We start from the raw sequence: 23,245 nt of genomic DNA on the forward strand, positions 1-23,245 counted from the left end.
TGGCAGACTATCAAGGAAGCCGAAGGGTCATCAACGTTTCAGCAACAAATAATATCTCTGATATTTATTTATTCGCTTTAAATTTTTATGCACAAATTAAGGGGGAATATTGGTTTTAAGAGGTTAACTGAGAAGACAATTGTTAGTAAATTCTCAACTGAAAGGACACAGTTTTACCAACTGATCGTTCAGTTGATTATTTCACTAATCTTCTCATATAAGTTAACTAGTTAATCATATTATATTCCAAATCAAGCGACGTGACTGTTCTTCAAGCATTAAATGCTATCCTTCAGCAAATGATTAGTAGAAACGTGGACACCTTTGAAACCGTTCAAATACACACGCATTTGGCACACATACACACGTTGTAATTAAGAATTTCTATGGACTGACACGTGTCCAAAATTTGAATAGTCACGTACATATGTATCATTCCCCGCTCCATTTCAGTTTTTCTTTACGCTTATCCACAATCTTTTGAGAGCAAGAACAAATTTCATCTTTCAATTTTTTTTCAGGAATTCATTCAGTTCTAAATGGCAACTCAAATTCCCGCTTATATGCTAAATGCTATGGCTATCAATTTTGGGTCATTTCTATCCTTCGGTGATGATGATGTCAAGAAAGTTTTTCAAAAACTTGAGACTTCTGGATTACGGACGTTCTTGGGAAAATCATCTCAAGAAATCTACCCAAAAGAACTTCAGGATTTCTACTCCACCGGTATGGTCAACTCTGATGGCAACATAGTTTCTACTGTCGATCAGTCTCTGACCATCTCTGAAGACTTATTTGGAGAAATTTTCTCTCTACCCTATGATGGATTGGAACACCTCTCGGATGTTAAAGCTTCTGATATTGAAGAGATGCAAACTTCACTTTCCGCTGATGGACGGAAGATCAAAGTCTCCGATCCAAAGAAAGAACTGAAGTATGAAGTTCAGTTACTTGCTGATGTTGTAGCCAAAAGGCTTTTGGCAAAAGTTGGATCGTTTGCTGCCCTTACTTTGGAGAAATTTCAAGCCATTTCTTCTATTATGGCTGATCGTCAACTCAACTGGAAGCATCTCATATTTAATATTCTGAAGAATATGTTCCTGTCTTCCAAACAATTCAAGGGATTTGCAGTGCAACTCAGTTATCTGCTGAAAATGAAAGGGTTAGTGGCTGATGATTCAAAAAGATCATCAAAGTTTAAAGTCTTTAATGCGAAGAACACTATGCCACTAAAGACCAAACTGGACATTTCTCCTGCTCAGTTTGTCAAGATCAAACAAGAGATTGGGACTTGTCAAGCGGCCCCAAAATCAGTGAACAAGGCCAAAACTTTGGCTCAACTGAAGGTAGCAAAGAGGAAATTAATTTTGAGTGCATCTGATTCAGAAAAAACTCCATTCCCACAGATTGCCAAGAAACCAAGAACCCAAAGGGTTAAATCATCATCTACTGAGGTATCCATTCCTACTGATACGATAATTTCTTCAGATGCTCAGCAACCAATAGAATCAGTCCCTTTGAAAATCATTCCACCAGAAGCTTCAGTTGGTGCCAAAAAGGAATCAGTTAGGACCAAAGCTCCTCTGATTCAGATCACTCGCCCTGCTAGTGTGGCACCTGCTCGACCCAAAGGTATAAAATTTATAGAGCTGGTGGAATCAACTCGAACAGGATTGGAAATCCCTCACATTATGAGTACTGATAAAGGCAAGGGTAAGCTGATTGAAGAGCCCAGACCTTCCAATGCCATTCAGACACATATTGACCTTGTTTGGGCAAAGGTTAATAGTTTTGCAGCTTCAAAAATTCAGTCCTATGATGCTTGGACAGCTTTTCGTACACAAGGTTTTGCCAACCAGCTGAAGAAGAAATCACAGCTGAACACCTTCATCAAATTGGAAGCATGTGTTCTAAGGAGGGTGAAAGCTGCCACAATTGCTCAGGCTATGGAAAGGAAAACTTATTTGTTTGATCAGATGAGAGCAAAGAAGTTAGCACAAATTCTTAATAAGCTGAAGGCTAACTACATTCCAACAAATCCTACTGCGTATGCTGATCAAGCATTAATTACTCAGCTTGATATTGATTTGTTTGGATTACAATCTCTGATAAAATTTTGGGAAACAAATCAAGAATTAGTTCTTCATCAAGGCGATTTAGATAATGATGAAGAGGAAATAATTGAGGAACCGACTTCTGAGCAGCAAAAACAATCCTCTGAACAGGTTCTTGTTCCAACTGAAGAGCCAGTTCAGGGTGTGCCTCAACCACGTCCTGCTGAAAAGCAACTGTACACTAAAGCCGAGCTTTCCTTTGCAAACATTGAGGAAATTATCCAAGCAGTGGTGCAGGATACTAAATTGAGTGAACCTATGTCTAATCCAGTTGATCACTCTTCTGATCAAATCAATCCAGAGGTCACCATCTCTTCACAAGAACCAGTTCAGCAAGATCTATCTGCTGAACAAACTATTTCAACTGATGTGCCGATTGATTCTCAAGTCCATCCTTTAGAGGCACCAGTTTTGGTTTCATCACCATCTGCTATTTATCAGGCCATCTCATCTGCTGATCAGAATCCACCATCACTGCCTCCAGTTCAAGGAAAAATCAATGAAACTGTTATTCCAGTTCAGAATGTTGCTGCTACAGTCTCAACTGAACAAGCCTTAGTCATTTCTGAACACACCTCGAGAGAACCAGTGTGAAGGCCCGAAAATCCTTACTTGAAAATTTGAGGAAAATTAAAAAATTTTCTTTTTTTAAAAAAAAAGAACTTAAATGGCCTCATTCATAAAATCAACTGATAACTCAAGTTCAATGTTTAAAATATAGCAGCGGAAAAATAATGTTTGCCAACAACAACAATTTAAAATTTATCCAACGACTGATAAAATTGTTTGCGGAAAAAAAATAACAACTGCTGCACTGAGGTCCTCGGGTGCCACTACTGCCGACCCAAGCTGGCTCACTGGTCCCCGCCCTCGGCCCTGGCCTCATCAGTACCCTACAACAATCAATTCTAGTGAGCCTAAAGATTCAACATGCATATATCGCAGGTAACGAGTAAAATCTGAAGTAAAATATGCATGGGATAAAATATCATGTCGTGAGGCGTGCTGAAAATAATCTGTGCTGAGCAATTATGATACGTGCATAACTGAACTGAAAATCACAGTAAAAAAAATATTTGCTTCTTGGAGCCCTGCACTGAAATAACTGGTAAAATTTTCTGTTGAGATTACGTTTTACGCCTGTGGCCACTGCACTAAGCTGAACTGATCGGTAACTAGCTACCGGAGAGTCTGAAACTGAACTGAGCAGGCCGGTCACTGTCGACCGGGTGGTACCACACTGAACTTAGCGGTCACTGGCGACCGTATAAAATAATACTCCCACATAGTGAATGAACCACAAGCCATATCGCATAAATCTCAAAAAAATAATCATTTTCTATTTAATGCACGTAAAATAATTAACTGGCATAATGAAAATTCCTGTATATGTTACCAACTGGATTGGATTGGATCGTCCCCAGGCTCGCTGCAACCTAACTGTCATGAAAATTATGCAATAGCTTAAACTTGGCCAACTATGCAATTTACGTTCAAAAAGTGCGACTCTGACGCCTAATGACTTCGTATTTAATCATGACTCCGAACCAACCTGAACCGACACTGAACCGACATATAGTCATGATTAAAATACACTGAAAATCATAAAATAATGCTCCTAAGATGATAGGGTCGAAATCTAGGTGAAATGGAGGCCAAGACATGAAATGCTCTTTCGAGAGTCAATTTGGCACATCGCACTGTAAATTCTTGTACGACCTAAAAAATGATCCCAATCACAAACGGTCAAAAACATGACCTTCCCAACTCAAAGGGGCACTGTCCAGTCCAAGGTCATAGGCTAAAAGCCGACCGAGAACTCGAACGAGCCTCTGAACCGACACAGCAACTTGCTGTAAATTCCAGCAGCTGCGCAACTACAAGACTTGCGTTGGTTTCGAGACTATCGGCCATTAGGGGCGTGAACCACCGACCAGAGACTCTTACCAACATCCCAAGGAATGATTTGAACCATGGCTAAGGGCACAAGACCAGCAACAATTTGCACCACACCAGAAACGAGACTACACACCTAGCCGAGAAGGAAATCCTGCACGCGTAGGGAGTTTGGCTTCGCTTGTTGTCTCATGTCGTTCCAGTGGCCATTTCATTGACCATGGCACAATCTAGACATCTAGGGGCAAGGTGTAAACCGTGGCTAAGGGCCCTAGGCCAACCAAGATTCACCCCACGCCACAACAAAACGAACACACTTGCTGTCAAAAACTGAAGGCCGAGAGGGGAGGGGGCTGTTCTTGCTTCGTTGGTTGTCTCGCGTCGTTCCAGTGGCCATTCGATCAACCATGGCACGATCTAGACATCTCGTGGTATTGTATGAACCGTGGCTAAGGGCCATAGGCCAACCAAGATCCATACCAATCCACCAAAAACTCGAAACTCAACTCACGCAACATCTAGAATTTTGAAGACCGATGGGGCTGCTCTTGCATTTTGATTTAAAAACTGACCTTGTCGTGGACCAAGCCTCAAAAGGGTGACTTGGTCACGTCTTAAACATCACAAGGAGATGTTCTAACCCTGACTATAGCCCCTAGGGCAGCCAAGATCGGGAACGTCCCCTTTTTGACAGCAAACACCAAAAATTCGAACATAAGCGACGCAAAAGAAAAGCTGCTGTCATTCTGAATTTCCAGCAAGCATGGGGCTGGTTTGAATTGACCAACATGGTCCTAATGCATCCTACTACATGTATATAAGTCGCCCTGGGAGCCTGGAGTCGAGCCAATCACCTGAATACACACAAACAAGCAAAACCGTGAACTGCACAAGGAGGAACCGAAAATTCTGCACTTGCATTTTTTTTTTGAAAACTCTTGATATACTTCGGTTTTGCTATGAAATGATGATCATGTAATGTTAAAAATATGCTAATAGGACTTGATTGAGGTTTAGAAAAAGTATAGACATGCCTTGGATTTTTGTTTGAAAGAAACGAACGAAATAACGACGACGCGACGTGGAGGAGTGGAACGTTTCTCTTGTTTTCTTTCTACTCGATTTCTCTCCCTTACCTTCTAGCTAAGACTCACGATTTTTCTCCTCTCAAAAGTGCTCTGAAATCTCGAAATTAATGGGGGGGCAGAATGGTTGGGAGAGTGAGGGAGAGATCCACTAATAAAAGGATACCAAGTCTACCTTCTCTTCAAGTTTGAAATGTTGTTTGATATCCAACGATTTGTTGGGGTGCTAAAGGATGGGGTGGCCGATTTCTTTAGCTAGACTAGGTCAGGATAATGCTTGTTAGATAATAAAAAGGTGCTCCCAAAAATCCAGGAATTAATCTACTAATTAAATTCAAAGAAAAGATAAAAAGGTGATAAGGTAAGACAATTGTTTACTACCCTAAGGGGTGGCCAAATTTTTGAAATAAAAATGAAGGGGAGAATATTGATTATCTAGTAATTTAATAATCTTTTAAAAGCCTCACTAATCCTTTGATTAATTTAGTGAACTAACCCGTTAATTTAGGAACTTAAATAAATTATTTTTCTACTCACCTCAAATAACTTAAATAATTCCTTAAACTTCTTTTTAACTTAAATTAACTTACTTGCTAGCTAAATAAAATCCTGGATATATTTTCTGAAATCTTAAATTTATCTCTAAACTCCAACTCCGGTCCGGCCTCACTAAAATAACTGAAATGCTAAAAAAATCAAGCTACTGAACTGAAATAATAATTAACTTCAAAGAAATGCATTTAAAATAATCATGCAATGAAGTCAATTAAATTTTAAAAGTCTAGAATTATGCATGGCTTATACGTAGACTGATTTACGGGTTCTACAATCCTTCCCCCCTTAAAAGAAATTTCGTCCTCGAAATTAGAACTCACCGAATAACTCGGGGTAACGCTCTCTCATCTCTAACTCAGACTCCCACGTAGCTTCCTCCTCTGAATGGTTGAGCCATTTGACTTTGACTCGCTTAACCAACTTGTTCCGAAGTTTCTTCTCCTGCCGGTCTAGGATCTGCACTGGTCTCTCCTCATAAGACAAGTTCGGAGTAAGCTGCAACGGCTCGAAATTCAGCACATGCGAAGGATTCGCCATGTACTTTCTCAGCATGGAGACGTGGAACGCATTGTGTACTCCGGCCAGATTCGGCGGAAGAGCCACACGATACGCTAGCGTCCCAACTCTGTCGAGAATCTCAAACGGTCCAATGAATCTCGGACTGAGCTTCCCTTTCTTGCCAAATCTCATGACACCCTTCATAGGTGCCACTTTCACAAAGACATGATCGCCCACTGCAAACTCTAAGTCTCTCCTCCGCTGATCGGCATAACTCTTCTGTCGACTCTGAGCAGTCCTCATCCTATCACGGATCTTGATTACTACATCTGCTGCCTGCTGAACAATCTCGGGACCCAACTCTGCTCTCTCTCCTACTTCATCCCAATGAACAGGAGATCGGCACTTGCGGCCATACAAAGCTTCATACGGTGCCATACCAATAGAAGACTGGAAGCTGTTGTTATAGGTGAACTCTACCAATGGTAAGTTCGACTCCCAACTCCTAGAGAAATCCATGACACAAGCACGAAGAAGATCCTCCAAAATCTGAATGACTCGCTCCGACTGCCCATCTGTCTGCGGATGGAAAGCTGTGCTAAACAGCAACTTCGTACCAAAAGTCGAATGCAAACTCTTCCAAAAGGAGGAAGTGAATCTAGGGTCTCTGTCAGATACGATCGAAACTGGAATACCATGAAGTCAGACTATCTCCCGGTTATACAACTCTGCATACTGAACCATCGTGAAAGTCGTCTTAATAGGCAAGAAGTGCGCTGATTTGGTAAACCGATCTACAATCACCCAAATGGCATTCGATCCTCTGGCTGACCTCGGCAATCCGATCACAAAATCCATGGTAATGTTCTCCCACTTCCACTCAGGAATAGGAAGAGGCTTGAGCAAACCTGCTGGTCTCTGATGCTCGGCCTTCACTAACTGGCAGGTCAGACACTCGGACACAAATCGTCTGATGTCCTTCTTCATACCAGGCCACCAATACAATAGCTACAGATCTTTGTACATCTTCGTACTCCCAGGGTGAATGGAGTACGGGGACATATGGGCCTCTGATAAGATGTATGCTTGGATAGAATCACTGCTAGGAAACCATATCTCACAACCGTCGCTGACTGTATACAAGACACTGCCTTTGGCTTCATCTCTCTTCTTCCACTGTGCCAATTGCTCATCTGCTGACTGTCCACTGCGAATACGGTCCATAAGGGAAGACTGAATGGTCAAGGTAGATAGACGAGGAACTCTACCTCGAGGATAAGTCTCAAGATCAAACCTCTGCATCTCAAACTGAAGAGGTTTCTGAATCGTCAAATAAGCCATCACTGCGACTTTTCTGCTCAGTGCATCTGCAACTACATTAGCCTTACCCGGGTGGTAGCTAATGTCACAATTCGAATTTTTCCAGAAACCAACCGAGAAGATCCACCGAGAGCACATTTGATGCGCGTGTGGTGTTTAGGCTATGATCGATGTCTCGTGTCGTTCCAGTGGCCATTTGATTGACCATGGCACGATCTAGACATCTAGGAGCATGGCATGAACCGTGGCTAAGGGCCATAGGCCAACCAAGATCCATACCAAACCAACCAAACCCGAGGCACAAGTGCTGTCCAACCGAAGGGGCGAGAGGGGAGGGGGCTGTTTTGGATGTTTTGCGTAAAAACCGATGAGCCATGGACCAAGCCACCAAAAAGGCGACTTAGTCACGTCCTAGACATGGTATAGAAGTGATCTAACCATGGCTATAGGCCATTGGGAAACCAAGATCAGATCCCTTCTCCTTGGACAAAAAATCTGAATTTTTGAAGCTCAATATGACACTCATGGGGGACGTGTTGTCATTGACGAATTCTAATGTGTATGGGGCTAGAACCAACGTTCTATCATTACCCTAACATGTCCTAGTACATGTCCATATGCAGCTTTGAGCCCCTGGAACGATCCATCCCTGAAATCGAAACAAAACATACCCACACGTGAAGCATGAAAGTCGATAAAAATCTGTGCAGAATTTTCGTTTCTTGTCTACTGAAATTTTCGGTTTTTGCAATGATAAAACCTGATCATGTACTGAAAAATAATTAATAATATGACCTGATTGAGGTTTGAAAGAAATCTAGACATGCCTGGTTTCGTTTCGAAAGAAAATGAACGAAACGAAGACGACGCGGCGCGGAGGAGTGGAACGCTTTCTTTTCTATCTTTCTTGCACTCGATTTTTCTCTCCTACCACCCACTGAATTCTCACGTTTTTTACTCTGAAAATACTCTGAATTTTCGAGATTAGGGAGGTGGGGAAATGGTTAGGGGAGTGAGGGTGATGGGTGCAAAATATAAGGGACAAATAAAGACCAAGTCTCCCTCATTTAGAAATTTGAATTGTGGTTTGCTATCAAATATACTTGGAGGGATTATGGTGGTGCAATGACCGATTCTACATGCTCATCTAGACTAGGATAATGTTCTAACATTAATTAATTAAAGTTGATTACCAATAGAAAAGGTTAGCATGCAAAAAGATGACAAAGAATTGGTCAAATGATAAGTTGGCAAATGAATTATTTGATCAACAAAAAGGGGTTGCCGAAATTTAACAATTAAAAGGGAAGGGAAAATGTTATCTAGCTAGTAAATTTATAATCCTTAAAATTTCGAAACTTGCAATCTGGCCCTTACAGTTCTCCAAATTTACATTTTAGCCCTACAACTCTTCGAAATTTGCATCATTGTCCCCATAAAATTTTCCATCTTTACCTCATTAAACTTTTAAATTCCCGAACTCAAAATTAAATCCCAAAATTTGGTAAATTCAAAAATAGTCCCTTAGAATTTTATTTTTGAACCTATGTCCTCAAATCATTGGTTATTACAATTAGGTCTTTAAAATTCTCAATTCCTGCAATTCAATCCTTAAATCCAACTATGTAGAGCATGCATCCTAAATAAATTCTCATAATTAATCTTACACTTCCATAGATAATTAAAATCCTCAAATTGTACATTTATAATCCTAAAGATTGTCGTAGTCTTCTAATCGCTATTGCTTATATGAAATCCTCAAAAATTTACTCGACTAGCAACCAAGAACCATTAATAATTTTTTTAGAAATTCTACAAGTCTCAAAAGCATTCATAATTTTTAAATTTAACTTATGGCCCATAAGTAGAACATCAGTACTACTAATCCAAAATTTAATATAGTCAAATAATTTTCAACCTCTCCTAAAGCCCAATATTCGAATTCTTAGACATGTCCAATTCCAAACGTACCCAACATGCATAATTCCATAATTTATTTTAAATGAACACTGAAATACTGAAAATCTGGTCGAAATTATTTCATGGAAGCATGCTGTCAAAATAATTCATGCTTCAAATAAAATGATGAAATGTAAAACTTACAGACCAAAGGCGTGGCTTCGTGAGCTTCTCGTGGTCAGTAGTAGTGTAACCCTTTACAAGAACCTGGCTCTGATACCAACTGTGAAGGCCCGAAAATCCTTACTTGAAAATTTGCGGAAAATTAAAATTTTTTTTTAAAGAACGTAAATGGCCTCATTCATAAAATCAACTGATAACTCAAGTTCAATGTTTAAAATATAGCAGCGGAAAAATAATGTTTGCCAACAACAACAATTTAAAATTTATCCAACGACTGATAACCAGGAATTTCTCATCAGTCTCTTCCTACATCTTCATCAGATTTTGATCTTATTTTTGAAGAAGTTCTGAATATGCAGGACAGTATGCAACAAATGCTTACTGCCATCTCAAAGATTCAGAACACTCAACTGTCACACACTCTGAAGTTTGACCATTCTCATCAGTTCAACTTTGAAAAACTGAACGCCATACAAACTGCTGTTACCTCTCTGTCATTCGCAGTTGAAGATATACAGAAAAACAGAGGGATATTTTCAAGTCTCACTGCCACTCAAGACTCTATCAACAAACGAGTTGACAGTGTGGAGTCTCTTGTCTTAAGAAAGATAGAACTGCTACAACTCTCAATGTCTACTGCTATCAATAGCATTTCATCCTCTGTCCAGCTTCTTTCAACTGACGTTCGGAAATTATCTAACAAGATGGAGCTGTTTGACAAAAAGGGGGAAGAGATCAAAGAGATCTTAGAAAAGCAGAAGAAATCTTAAATTCTTGTATTTGTGAAGAATATGAGTTCAATTGAATCTACATCTTATTTTATCTACAAGAGTTCAATTATTCAGTTATATTTTACTCTAAGTTTTGTCAAACACCATAAAGGTGGAAATTGTTACAAACTTAATTCCGGTGTTTTGACAAAAGACTTACCAACTGAACTAAGCAACTGAACTGATCATCAACTGAACACGTCATCTGCTGAACTCAGTTAACTGATCGATACAACTTAAGTTCATTCTCGTCAACTGATTCTTTACCAGCTGATTTCTCAGCTGTACACGTCATCAGTTGACAGCGACAACCGACAAATAGTACATATACCTGCAACTAGTAGTGGAACGCCGCATTACAGAATGAACAGTGTACGACTGTCAGAGTATATCGACGTGGAAATCAACGGTTAGAATATTCAAACATTCTTTAATGTTACCGTTGATAGGAGAGCCTATAAATAGTCGAAGGCAGCAACTGAAGAAATACCCGACTTTCAGTTATCTCATTTTACTTGCTGTCACGCTGCAAAAATATCTACTTGCATTCAGAAATCAAAGCTCACGCTTATCAGTTATATCAGTAGTATTCAAGACTATATTCTTGAGCTTAAATAGCACTTTGTAATCGTTGATAAATTTTCTAAGTTGTGCTAAGATCAGTTACGATCTGTAAAAGTGTTGCATACTAAGAGTTTCAGTTTTGGCAAAGTGATAAGTCTAAACCGAAGTGGGTCAGTGCAGTGTTTTGTATTTGATCAAAGTCTTTTAGTGAATATCCTATCTTCGTGATAGAAGGGGTGACGTAGGAGTTATTCAAGTCTCCGAACATTCAGAAACAATTGTTGTGTCATTACTTCAGTTGTCATTTTCAGTTAGTGATAAAGATAAAAAATTGTATATTAATTAAATGTTTTATAATATAAATATATAGTTTTTGTTTTATTAAATTTTTAAATATTATATGTTTTATAATAAATTGTATAAAATATAAGTTTTTGTGTAATTATAAGTTTTTACTATTTTTACAGGTTCGATAAAACAAGAATAACCTTGGCGTTGCAAATGGGATTAAGATGATTTTTGGACCTGTAGAAAGTTGATTATAATATCTACAATATTGTTGATAAGCATGAGATAAAAATCCTCTCACAATTGGGATCAAATTAAGCAACAAAGAAAGTTACCAAAGGAGTGACAGTTTTACCATGCTCTAGTATTTTGACCATATCTCTCAAATTACTTGGTCAAATATTCTGAAAAAAATATCACAATTAGACAACTCAATTATCCACATGTTTCTTTTTATGTGAAGAAGCAAATTCGGAGAAGAAGATTTTCAAAAGTGATGTGTAATATAATATTAATTTCTTGGAACACCAATGAAGACTTATGTGTAAAAAATAATATTTTATTTGTGGTTCTCTCCCAAATTTGGCTATAAATAGGGGTGCATTGTCATGTATTGAGATATCCCTCATTCTATGAACAAACCTTTGAGTTCATAATATTTCTCTCTATATTTTTCTTTTATTTTTTCATTTAAATATAATTAGAATGTTAATTTCATATTCAAAGTTTTACACTTTGAATAATGAATAGCTAACTTCCTAAAGTTGAGATGATAAGGTGAAGCTCTTGGCACGATAATAAGGTTATTAAAAGGTAAGTATCTATGTTTTATATTATTTAATCATTATTTATTGTTTATGTTATATTTATTTCTTTAAAAATTTTTATACCCTACTTATAAGTGGGAGTTTAAATAAATATATTTATTTAATATATTATAATATTAAATTCTTGGAACCATTTAAATGTTAGTTTGGTTTTACCAACCATTTAACTTGGATTCCTTGATTTACTATATATAAATATATCATAATAATATTTTCTTGGTACCATTTAAATGTTAGTTTGGTTTTACCAACCATTTAAAGTGGGAACCTTGATTTAGTGTTTAAAAATATATATATATAGCTGTGGGGACCCGGACGCTAATCATCTTCTTAATCATCGTTGGGATTTAATTATCAGTTCTGATAAACAGGGTCTAAAAATTTTTCTTTTTAAAATGTAAATGCGGAAGGTAATGGAATCTTAATAATATACATCTCTGTATAAAAACTACATTTCAGTATCCAAAGTACAATATTGTACAAACTAGATCTAAGGTTCAGTTACTAAATTCAAGTAAGAAAACCAAGTCTACAATAAGTCCGGAATCACCACGCTAACTTGTCTTCTCTCATCATATTCTTGACCCTGATCCTGCCCCACCTGTTGTCATGCACACATACAAAACAAGACAACAGCCGGATAACTCCGGTGAGAATAAATCCCAGTATAAAACATGGTAAACATGCATATACACAAAGTAAATCATGAATTATTCTATCACGAATAAAACTAAAAGCAATAGGTTTCATAATCTATGAAATCAAATCAAATAAGCATGCAACTCGAATCTGGTAAACATGCAACTCAAATCAAATCATAACAACATGCTATCATGACTGAAAGCAATGAAAACGGGTTTCATAGTCTATGAAACCACATCCATAAACGCATGCAGTTCTAGTCAAATCATGTCTAGACTCGACTCAACTATAACTCTAGGGATCCCGGGGTGAATAAGACGTCAATGGCTGTCATCTACACTCCCAATCGGGGTGACTGTACGTCTTATTCCTAGACTTCGGTCTGAGCTGTATCGAATAATCTACAATAGGAGGGTGTCTGCTCCTACGTAACGATACACCGAACGTCTAGAAGTCTGACTATCTGTCAAAATTTACTATCTCAAATGCAATGTATAACAATCTGTAAATAAAGCATACTCATTTCACAAGATTTGATTATAAAGTCTATAAACAAATCATAATCATATCAGAAGATAAACAATAATCAAGTATGTGATTTTATTGGGAAACTCAAATGAAATCTGATTTGAGTTATATCTTCCCAGATATCACATGAATTATACCTTTGTCTTCCCTGTCTGACGAAGACGATGACCTGTATTCAAATCTGTCCATATCCAATCTGAAAAGACAATATCGAATACATAGTATCAATGAATAACTCAATTCACAATCTGTTATGATCAATACTCAACTCAGTACATAATCTGATCACTATCTGAACAAAATACAATCTCATTCATATCAACGATATCACGATGAACTCTAAATCATTAGTGAATCTGATCAATTTAAATCAACTGATGTTTCGACGGCATAACAATTACAGAAACAGTATGTTCTTTAATCTGACTTCAATTCTATACTGTCTACTGTAGCAGAAACATCATATCTGATTCATATTCAATTATGACAATATCATAAATTCAAATATTGTCTAAACGTAACAAAACTTACGTCCAGTTGTAGCCTGCGTTGATAGGAACACGGTACTATGCTCGGATTTGAAAACAGACGGACGAATTGCTCGCAACTTAAATTTCACCCGAAGCTTCCCTCGGTTTTCCTTTCTTGATTCTGAAGGATAATCGCTTGTATATACTTATATATATATACACGTTGCACCTCCAAAAGACAAGTGGCTTATTTTTGTGTTGCATGCCGCGCGCATATGCGCGCACAACGTCGCGCATATGCGCCGGTAATTCTGCCCGGCACTTTCTGCCTCTCGCACATATGCGCGTATCTATTCGCGCATATGCGCTGATGATTCTGTCCCTGTCGCGCATATGCGCGTATCTACTCGCGCATATGCGCCGAAGGTTCTGGACAAGTCGCGCATGTGCGCGCATTCAAGTCGCGCATGTGCGCCGATGCTTCTGTAATTCTCGCGCATGTGCGTCGATACATGTCGCGCATGTGCGCCAATCCCATTCTTCACACATAATGTGATTTCTTCTTCCGGCTCTCGAGATCTGATCCGTTCCGTTTATAATCATATCAATTATCATCCATGATTATAATAATCATTTCCAACTCTTTTCAGATTAACCGGATTAATTTCTCGGGCCTTACATTTCTCCCCCTCTGAGGTCTGAGTTCGTCCTCGAACTCGCAAGTAATCAATTCAGATATATCAGAAGAAATGTATACAGAGTGTTAAATCAAAACTCCTCTCAATGAATCTATTCTGAAATCTCAATCTTATATTCTCGATTCGATCTCTCAAAATAGCTTTGAGAAAATCCAATTTCGCAACACTGGCTATACAACATCCGTATATACCAAAACACAGCTCATAACAAATCATTATCATCAGCTGCTATCAAGTTTGTTTATCCCTGTCAAGGGTATATTAATTCTTCAGCCTCGAATACCAATTGTCAACATCCGACGTCGGTATACTAAGTCTATCTGGTCTGAGCTATCCTCAGTCTCTTCTGAATTAGCTACATTTTCTTTGTCACATCTTTGACCGTATCAGATCTTATCTCAGGTATCTCCGAGATATTATCCTTATACCAAGGAAATCTACAGTACTCACTGTACAATATGTCATCTGTAACCATCTCACTATCCATCTGATAATCTGAATACAATAATCCAGCGACCCTATGTCCTATCAGTCAGTGCTAGCATCCAGCACTGCAACTCCTGGAATATCTTCCAATATCTGAATAGTACCCTCTGACTATCTGCCAGTCGGTGGATCATATATGAAAAATCTTATGGTATATTCTGCCACAAGTACACAATCAAGTAAAATCACAATCTGATATAATCTACTTAACCATTCTGTTCAATCTGACCATTTCTATGACATCGATCTTTGTCATCTGGTCCTGTTTGTACGACATCTTGTACAAACTAATAGATATAGATTGAACAATCTGTCAATCACAATCATATCATAATCTGGAAAGTATTATAATGATCTTATTACAAAATTCATCGAAATATACTCCCCATGTCTAATCAAAAATATACAAATTCTGTAATAAATCTTCTGATTCTATCTTATTTTATTGGCAATTCAGACATTTCAGTACAAATTCTGCCAACATTTCAGCATAAATTCTGCCATGACTGATTTAATCTATCGATATCAAAACTGTCTGTCCGAATATCATACATTCACAGTCACTGAAATGAAAACTGAATCAACTACGGTGCGTTCTTGACACCATCTGTCAATTCAGATTTGAACCGTTTGATATAAACAAATCAGTTAATAATATATATGCAAGAAAAATACCTACCTGGTATTCGGTTCTGACTATCGATATCAATTCTTTTATACAATACTGAAACATTCTGATATCACAAGCTAGTCAATTTCATACAAAACACAAAATCATATATCTGTTACTTTGATCGATGCTCCATTCTGATTATCAATCAAGCTCTGAACATTCTGATCGCATTTCTGAACAGCTGTACCTCTCGAAAACAACTCTGATACAATTGAACTGTATATATTCTCAACGGTTCACAACAATCTGTATCATATACGGATTCAAAACAGCAGTAATATCAAATAAGATACAAATATCAGTAACCTATACAGATCTAGTGAGTTCAGTGAACTCATAAAACAACTAGTTCTAGTAAATATCTTCATGTCATTCTGATCAACTGCTATATCTCATCTGCATTTAATGCTCCCAACCAATATAAGATATCACGAATACTGATTTAGAACAATAACAATACACAAGTAGATACAAAACAACTGTTGAATAAGATAATCTGTCAAATCAGACAAACTACATTTCTGACATTTTTGACATTTCTGAAATTTCTGATCTTCTGACATCGGTATCATTCTCAATCACTGATTCCCATCTCAACTGTGTCAAACTCAATCGGTACACTAACTTCAGATAACGCATATTCTGAATACAATCTGTTTCAAGCAGGATTCTTATCTGAATAATTTCTATATACAATAATCCTAATTCTCAGAATATTCACTACAATTTTCAAATATTCAACTCTTTCAATTCGGTATTCATTATTCTGTATATTCAATATCATTCTGTACTGAATCTAACATACAAACAATACATGGTCTACATTCAATTTCTGAAGTTTATCTTTCTGAGATCACCACAAATCTGAAATCTTATCTAGGCAAATATCAGCCAACTCGTATATCACTGGCGAATATGCCAATGCAAGGCTCGATTTCAGTAGGTCTACTGAATACATAGGGATGCAATCTGCTCCTTTCTGTATTAATCGAGTCATATACAATACAGATATCAAAGGAAATCTAAATCTAGAATCCTTATCGTGGTATCTCCACTGATCAGTCATCTCTGGTCTGACTCTTACCATTTCTAGAAAAATTCTACAATATGTCTGTACTTGTTCAGCATATACATATCAGTAATGCGTTCAAATCAGAAATACAAGTACATCATAATCTATCTCTATTTCATTCTCATCTTACTGTAGTATACAATACTCTACAGAAATCTCTGATATCAACATTTTTCCTCAATAAGCAAGGACATCAATACTACAGTACATACAAACCCAACCGATACAGCATATTTCCATGCAACTCAGTCAAAGGTATTCTTAACAAATGCATTAGTATATATCAATACATATGCAATAGAATCATAAAGAATAGTACCTGTTGTGAATTCTGGATCTGTGTTTCTCAATTGAACTGTAACGAACCGTACTTTACATACTTAAAATTTGCGGAAGATTGGCTCTTTCCTCCTCTCGGTGCTCCACGTCCTCAGTCCTAGCTTCCTGGTTAACCATACGTCTAGGAGGCATACTGTTCCAATAATTTACCCAACACGTAACCCAACATGCATGATTATAATACCAATATCAAAAGATGCACATAATTTGAACTTAAAACATATACATGCTGAAATCATGACTTAATGCATAGTACATAGCATAACTCAAAACTTTAAAACTTACAGACTTGAGGTGTGACTTCGAGAGCTTCTTGCGACTGGCAGTAGGCGTAACCCTTTACAAGAACACCGCTCTGATACCAACTGTAACGAACCGTACTTTACATACTTAAAATTTGCGGAAGAATTAAAAATTTTCTTAAATAAAAACATCCACACAGTCGTCACCCAACATTCATAAAATATCTTTAAAATCAACCATCACGATTAAAATTTTGCTAAAAGAAAAGCTATCTCAAAATGTCTCACATCCAATCATTAAAAATAAAATCAGAGTATTTTAAACTTGCATAAAAACATAAACATTGCGGTCCTCGGGTCTAGCCTGCCACTCAGCCCAAGCCTGCCCATTGGTCATCACCTCCTGTCTCCTCAACATAGTCACCTGCATCGATCAAGTCTAGTGAGTCTAAAGACTCAACACGTAAAAACTGGGATAACTAGTACTACGTAATAAAATCGCATACAACTTTAAAATAGGGCATACATAACTCGAAACTTGAACTTGTAGTAAACTTGAACATACATACGTACATAAGTAGACGTGCCATCAACATAAACTTTCATAAACATACTGCATACTTAAACATACGTAACTTCATCATTTTGCGTAGAGGATGTTTCAAAGCAAGTGACCCGTAACATAAATGAGCCTGATCAGACTATACCACAGTACTGGGATGACAGGGACGTATCCACTGCCGCATACATAAGATCCCCGTTCATAATTTAACAGGCTGGTTGGTCCCCGTTCATAATTTAACGCTTTCCAACCACGATCTAACCCGTTCATAATTTAACGGGCGGATTGGTCCCCGTTCATAATTTAACGCTTTCCAACCCTAACATAATTTGGTCACAAGACATTTAGCATACCTCAAAAACTTAAAATATTTTCTTGCACGTCAACATACTTACTTGGCGTTGAGGGATTCGTTGGACTTCGACTGGGGCCGTTGCTGCAACATACTAACATAAACTTGTATACTTAACTCACATAACTTAACGTAGAAATCATACTTACTCTCGAGTTCGATCGTTACTTAGGACGTTCTAAAATTTCTCATGACACGACCTTGATAATCCTTGCACTAAATCATGACATCAACCTCAAAACAAACTATAATATTTTTCCCAAAAATAGAAGGACACGGACCCCGTACCTACATCCGTGCATGGGTCCGTGTAGGTACTGGAAGTTGTGTGCGCAGAAAGGAGGAGACACGGACCCCGTGCTGAGGTCCGGGTAAGGGTCCGTGTAGACACTGTAAAAAGACATCGCAAAGGAGGGAGGGGCACGGACCCCGTGCATAGGTCCGTGTGGGGGTCCGTGTAGACACTGTAAAAAGGCACTACGGGAGAACAAAAGGCACGGACCCCGTGTAGAGGTCCGGGTGTGGGTCCGTCTACCTACTGTGAACGCGAACCAACGAAAATTTTGTACACGTTTTGTTTAACTTTCTAGACTCGATTGCACGGACTATGAATCGACACCTCGAGACCCATCCTAGCCTTCCATAACATAAATCCAAGTTGTGCAAACGTTCCAAAACAACAGCGTTCGCTCTACGACACACACACGACCCAAAATACGGCAAATGACATCGAACCGTTTCCTACGACTTCTAATTAGTTCGAGTGCCTATCGACATGAAACGAAACTCCAATAACACTCCTAACAACATGATAACCGTACCTAAACGCAGCAACGATCGTCCGTCGATTCCCAACGAAGCCTGCAACAATTAAACTTCAAGAACACAAATTTTCATAAAAGTTGCAGTTTGAGCAGTCCCACGAAAAACGTCATAACTCACTCAATTTTCATTCAAAAATCTCGAATTCTATATCAAATCGAAGGTATCGAAAAGTTCTACAATTTTCTAGTTGAAAGTTTTCTCAAAATCCCGACAGAAAAATCGCAGTTTCCATCAGAACAGTAAGTTACGAGATTTCAGATCTAAAAAGTATTTCAAATGCATTCAAATCATTTTCCGCTCAAACGGCGAACGTCACACACATATTTTCATGCATAAAAATACACAACGCATACTATGAAATGATCGATACAGAAAGAACAGATTATACGTGCCTTTTGATAATAAACGTTACCGAACCGGCGATATCGAAGCGGCGAAGGATGCGAGGTTGATCCGGGACGAACGTGGCACCGTTTTCTTGCGATAAACTGTACGAAATCTTGCTGGGAAATACAGGGAAGGGGCGGCTGCTATGCTAGTGAAGAACCCTAGCTTTTTGCTCTCTCAAAGTAATAAAAATCTGATTTTTAAAATTTGAGTGTGTGTTGTGTGTTTTAGTGTGTGTAAAAACGTGTTTAGTGTGTGTGAGTGTAGGAAACGTGTGTGTGTGTTTTAATTAGGAGAAACTCTAGCTAAATAGACTATTTAAAATACTAATAAAAAGTTAACACACACTAATTTAATCAAACTCTACAATTAAAATAATTACACACCAATTTTAAAAGTTTCAAACTCTTAAATCTCTAAATACATAATAATACTTTAAAATATTAAAACTTGATAACTTAATACATTTCCCATCCTCACTTAAAATAAGATACCACATTTTAATTTGCCAAAACCGTCACCGGTCTTTTCCTCGATCCCGCCTCGAATAATCGCCTGAAACATGAAACTTGAAAAACGTTTTAACGTGCATCGCATAAACATAATTAATTTAAAATAATGCATTTAAATAAATCATGCATCGCTAAAACTCATTTAAAATTAATTTAAATGATTTAATAATTTAAATAAATGCATGGGTTTATACGTGTAATGAAATTGGGCACTACAGTTCATCCCCCACTTATAAAAATTTCGTCCTCGAAATTAAGTCTTACCGAACAACTCCGGGTAGCGAAGTCTCATGTCGGCCTCTGACTCCCAAGTGGCTTCCTCCACTGATTGATTCAGCCACTGAACTTTGACTAACTTAGTCGTCTTGTTCCGAAGCCTGCGCTCCTGTCTGTCTAGGATTTGGACCGGTTTCTCCTCATAAGACAGGTCTGGAGTCAACTGTAGCGGCTCGTAGCTCAAAACATGAGAAGGATTAGCCAAATATTTTCTCAGCATCGAGACATGGAACACATTGTGCACCCCGGCCAGATTCGGCGGAAGGGCAACACGATAGGCTAGTGTCCCAACTCTGTCCAAAATTTCGAACGGCCCAATGAATCTCGGACTCAGTTTGCCTCGTTTTCCAAATCTCATAACACCCTTCATAGGTGCTATCTTGACGAATACGTGATCACCAACGGCAAATTCGAGATCTCTCCTCCTCTTATCGGCATAGCTCTTTTGACGGCTTTGGGCAGTCTTCATTCTCTCACGAATCTTGACCACCACGTCTGCAGTCTGCTGAACTATTTCTGGCCCAAGCTCTGCTCTCTCACCAACTTCATCCCAATGAACTGGTGATCTGCACTTCCTCCCATACAGTGCCTCATAGGGGGCCATAACAATAGATGCTTGGAAGCTGTTGTTGTATGTGAACTCCACTAGAGGTAGTCTAGACTCCCAAGCTCCTTGAAAATCAATCATGCAGGTTCTCAGCAAATCTTCCAAAATCTGTATCACTCGCTCAGACTGGCCATCTGTCTGCGGGTGGAACGCTGTACTGAAAAGAAACTTCGTCCCCATGGCTGCGTGTAAGCTCTTCCAAAAGGACGATGTGAACCTCGGGTCTCTGTCGGACACAATCGAAACTGGAAACCCATGTAAACGGACTATCTCCTTGATGTAAAGCTCCGCATACTGCGTCATAGAGAAAGTCGTCTTCACTGGTATAAAATGCGCTGACTTAGTGAGTCGGTCCACTATGACCCAAATGGAATTCGATCCTCTGACTGATCTCGGCAACCCAACAACAAAATCCATAGTGATGTTCTCCCACTTCCACTCGGGGATGGGGAGTGGCTTAACCAGTCCTGCTGGCCTCTGATGCTCAGCTTTTACTTGCTGACAAGTGAGACATTCTGATACGAATCTACGGATGTCTCGCTTCATCCCTGGCCACCAATACAATAACTGTAGGTCTTTGTACATCTTGGTGCCTCCGAGGTGGATGGAATACGGAGATGCGTGTGCCTCTGTCAAAATATCCTGTCTGGTCGAACCAACACTAGGCACCCACATTCTGCCTCTGTATCTTACCATGCCGTCTGAAACTGTATAGAGAACACTGCCCTTGGCCTCATCTTTCAGTCTCCATTTCTGTAACTGCTCGTCTGAAGACTGTCCTGCCCGGATACGGTCTAGCAAATCAGATTTTACTGTCAGATTAGACAGCCTAGGAGCTCTGCCCTCACGATAAATCTCTAGACCAATCTTCTGAATCTCCGATTGAAGAGGTCTCTGAACTGATAACTGAGCTACAACTGCCACTTTCCTGCTCAATGCGTCTGCGACAACATTAGCCTTTCCCAGATGGTAGCTAATTTCGCAGTCGTAATCTTTCACAAGTTCCAACCACCGTCTCTGTCTCATATTCAGCTCTTTCTGTGTGAAGAAGTATTTGAGACTCTTGTGGTCGGTGAAGATCTGACATTTCTCGCCGTATAGGTAGTGTCTCCAAATTTTCAGTGCGAAGACGACGGCGGCTAACTCAAGATTGTGCGTCGGGTAGTTCTTCTCGTGCACCTTTAACTGTCTGGAAGCATAAGCTATCACCCGACCTTGCTGCATCAACACTGTGCCTAATCCGAGCTTAGATGCATCGGTATAAAGCACAAACTCACCTTCTCCTGTCGGCATGGCTAGCACTGGCGCTGAAATAAGAGCTTGCTTCAGAGTATCAAAGCTCTTCTGACATTCATCACTCCACACGAATTTAGCATTCTTCTTGGTTAGTGAAGTGAGTGGCACTGCTATGGACGAAAATCCCTTAATGAACTTACGGTAATAGCCTGCTAAACCTAAAAAGCTGCGGATTTCTGATGCGTTCTTTGGCTCAACCCATTCCTTGACAGCTGCCACTTTGGCTGGATCCACTTCAATCCCTCTGCTAGACACTATATGCCCCAAAAATGCGACTTTCTGCAACCAGAACTCGCACTTACTGAATTTTGCATACAACTTACGGCTCTGCAAAGTCCGCAAAACTGTCCTCAAGTGCTGGTCGTGCTCCTCATGGCTCTTCGAGTATATGAGAATATCGTCAATGAACACTATGACGAACTGATCGAGGAACGGCTGAAATACTCGGTTCATGAGATCCATGAAAATAGCTGGAGCATTGGTCAATCCAAACGGCATCACTAAGAACTCGTAATGCCCGTATCTGGTCCTGAAAGCTGTCTTATGCACATCTGCATCCTTTACTCTGATTTGGTGATACCCTGATCGAAGATCGATTTTGGAGAACACGGTAGCTCCCTGCAACTGATCGAACAAATCTTCGATTCTAGGCAACGGGTACTTATTCTTGATCGTTACCTTGTTCAACTCACGGTAATCGATGCATAGTCTCATACTTCCATCCTTCTTTTTCACAAAGAGTACTGGTGCGCCCCACGGTGAGAAGCTCGGGCGGATAAACTCCTTGTCTAAGAGTTCTTGAATCTGCTGTTTAAGTTCTAACATCTCTGCGGGAGCTAATCTGTACGGTGCCTTAGAGATGGGCACTGTACCTGGCATGAGATCAATGGCAAACTCCACCTCTCTATCTGGTGGAAGGCCTGTGACGTCGTCCGGGAAGACGTCTGGAAATTCACTGACTACTGGCACTTCTGAAATAGAAGGAGTGGGCACGTCAGGCGCTGCTATAACACTGGCCAAGAAAGCCTGACATCCCTTGGAAATAAGTCTCCTTGTCTGCATGCACGAAATCATGCGAGGAAAACTCCTCCATCTAGCTGGCTCGAATAGAAACTGCTCCATGCCCAGCGGCCTGACTAATACTGACCTCTTCTGAAAATCAATCAGAACTCTGTTCTTAGTCAGCCAGTCCATTCCCAATATAATATCGAACTCTGGCATCGGCAATACGATCAAATCTGCATATACTAGGTGGCCATGCAGTTCTAGGTCGATATCT

This window comes from Primulina eburnea, chromosome 12 (assembly GCF_022965805.1).
Source record: "Primulina eburnea isolate SZY01 chromosome 12, ASM2296580v1, whole genome shotgun sequence".
Lineage (NCBI taxonomy): Eukaryota > Viridiplantae > Streptophyta > Magnoliopsida > Lamiales > Gesneriaceae > Primulina > Primulina eburnea.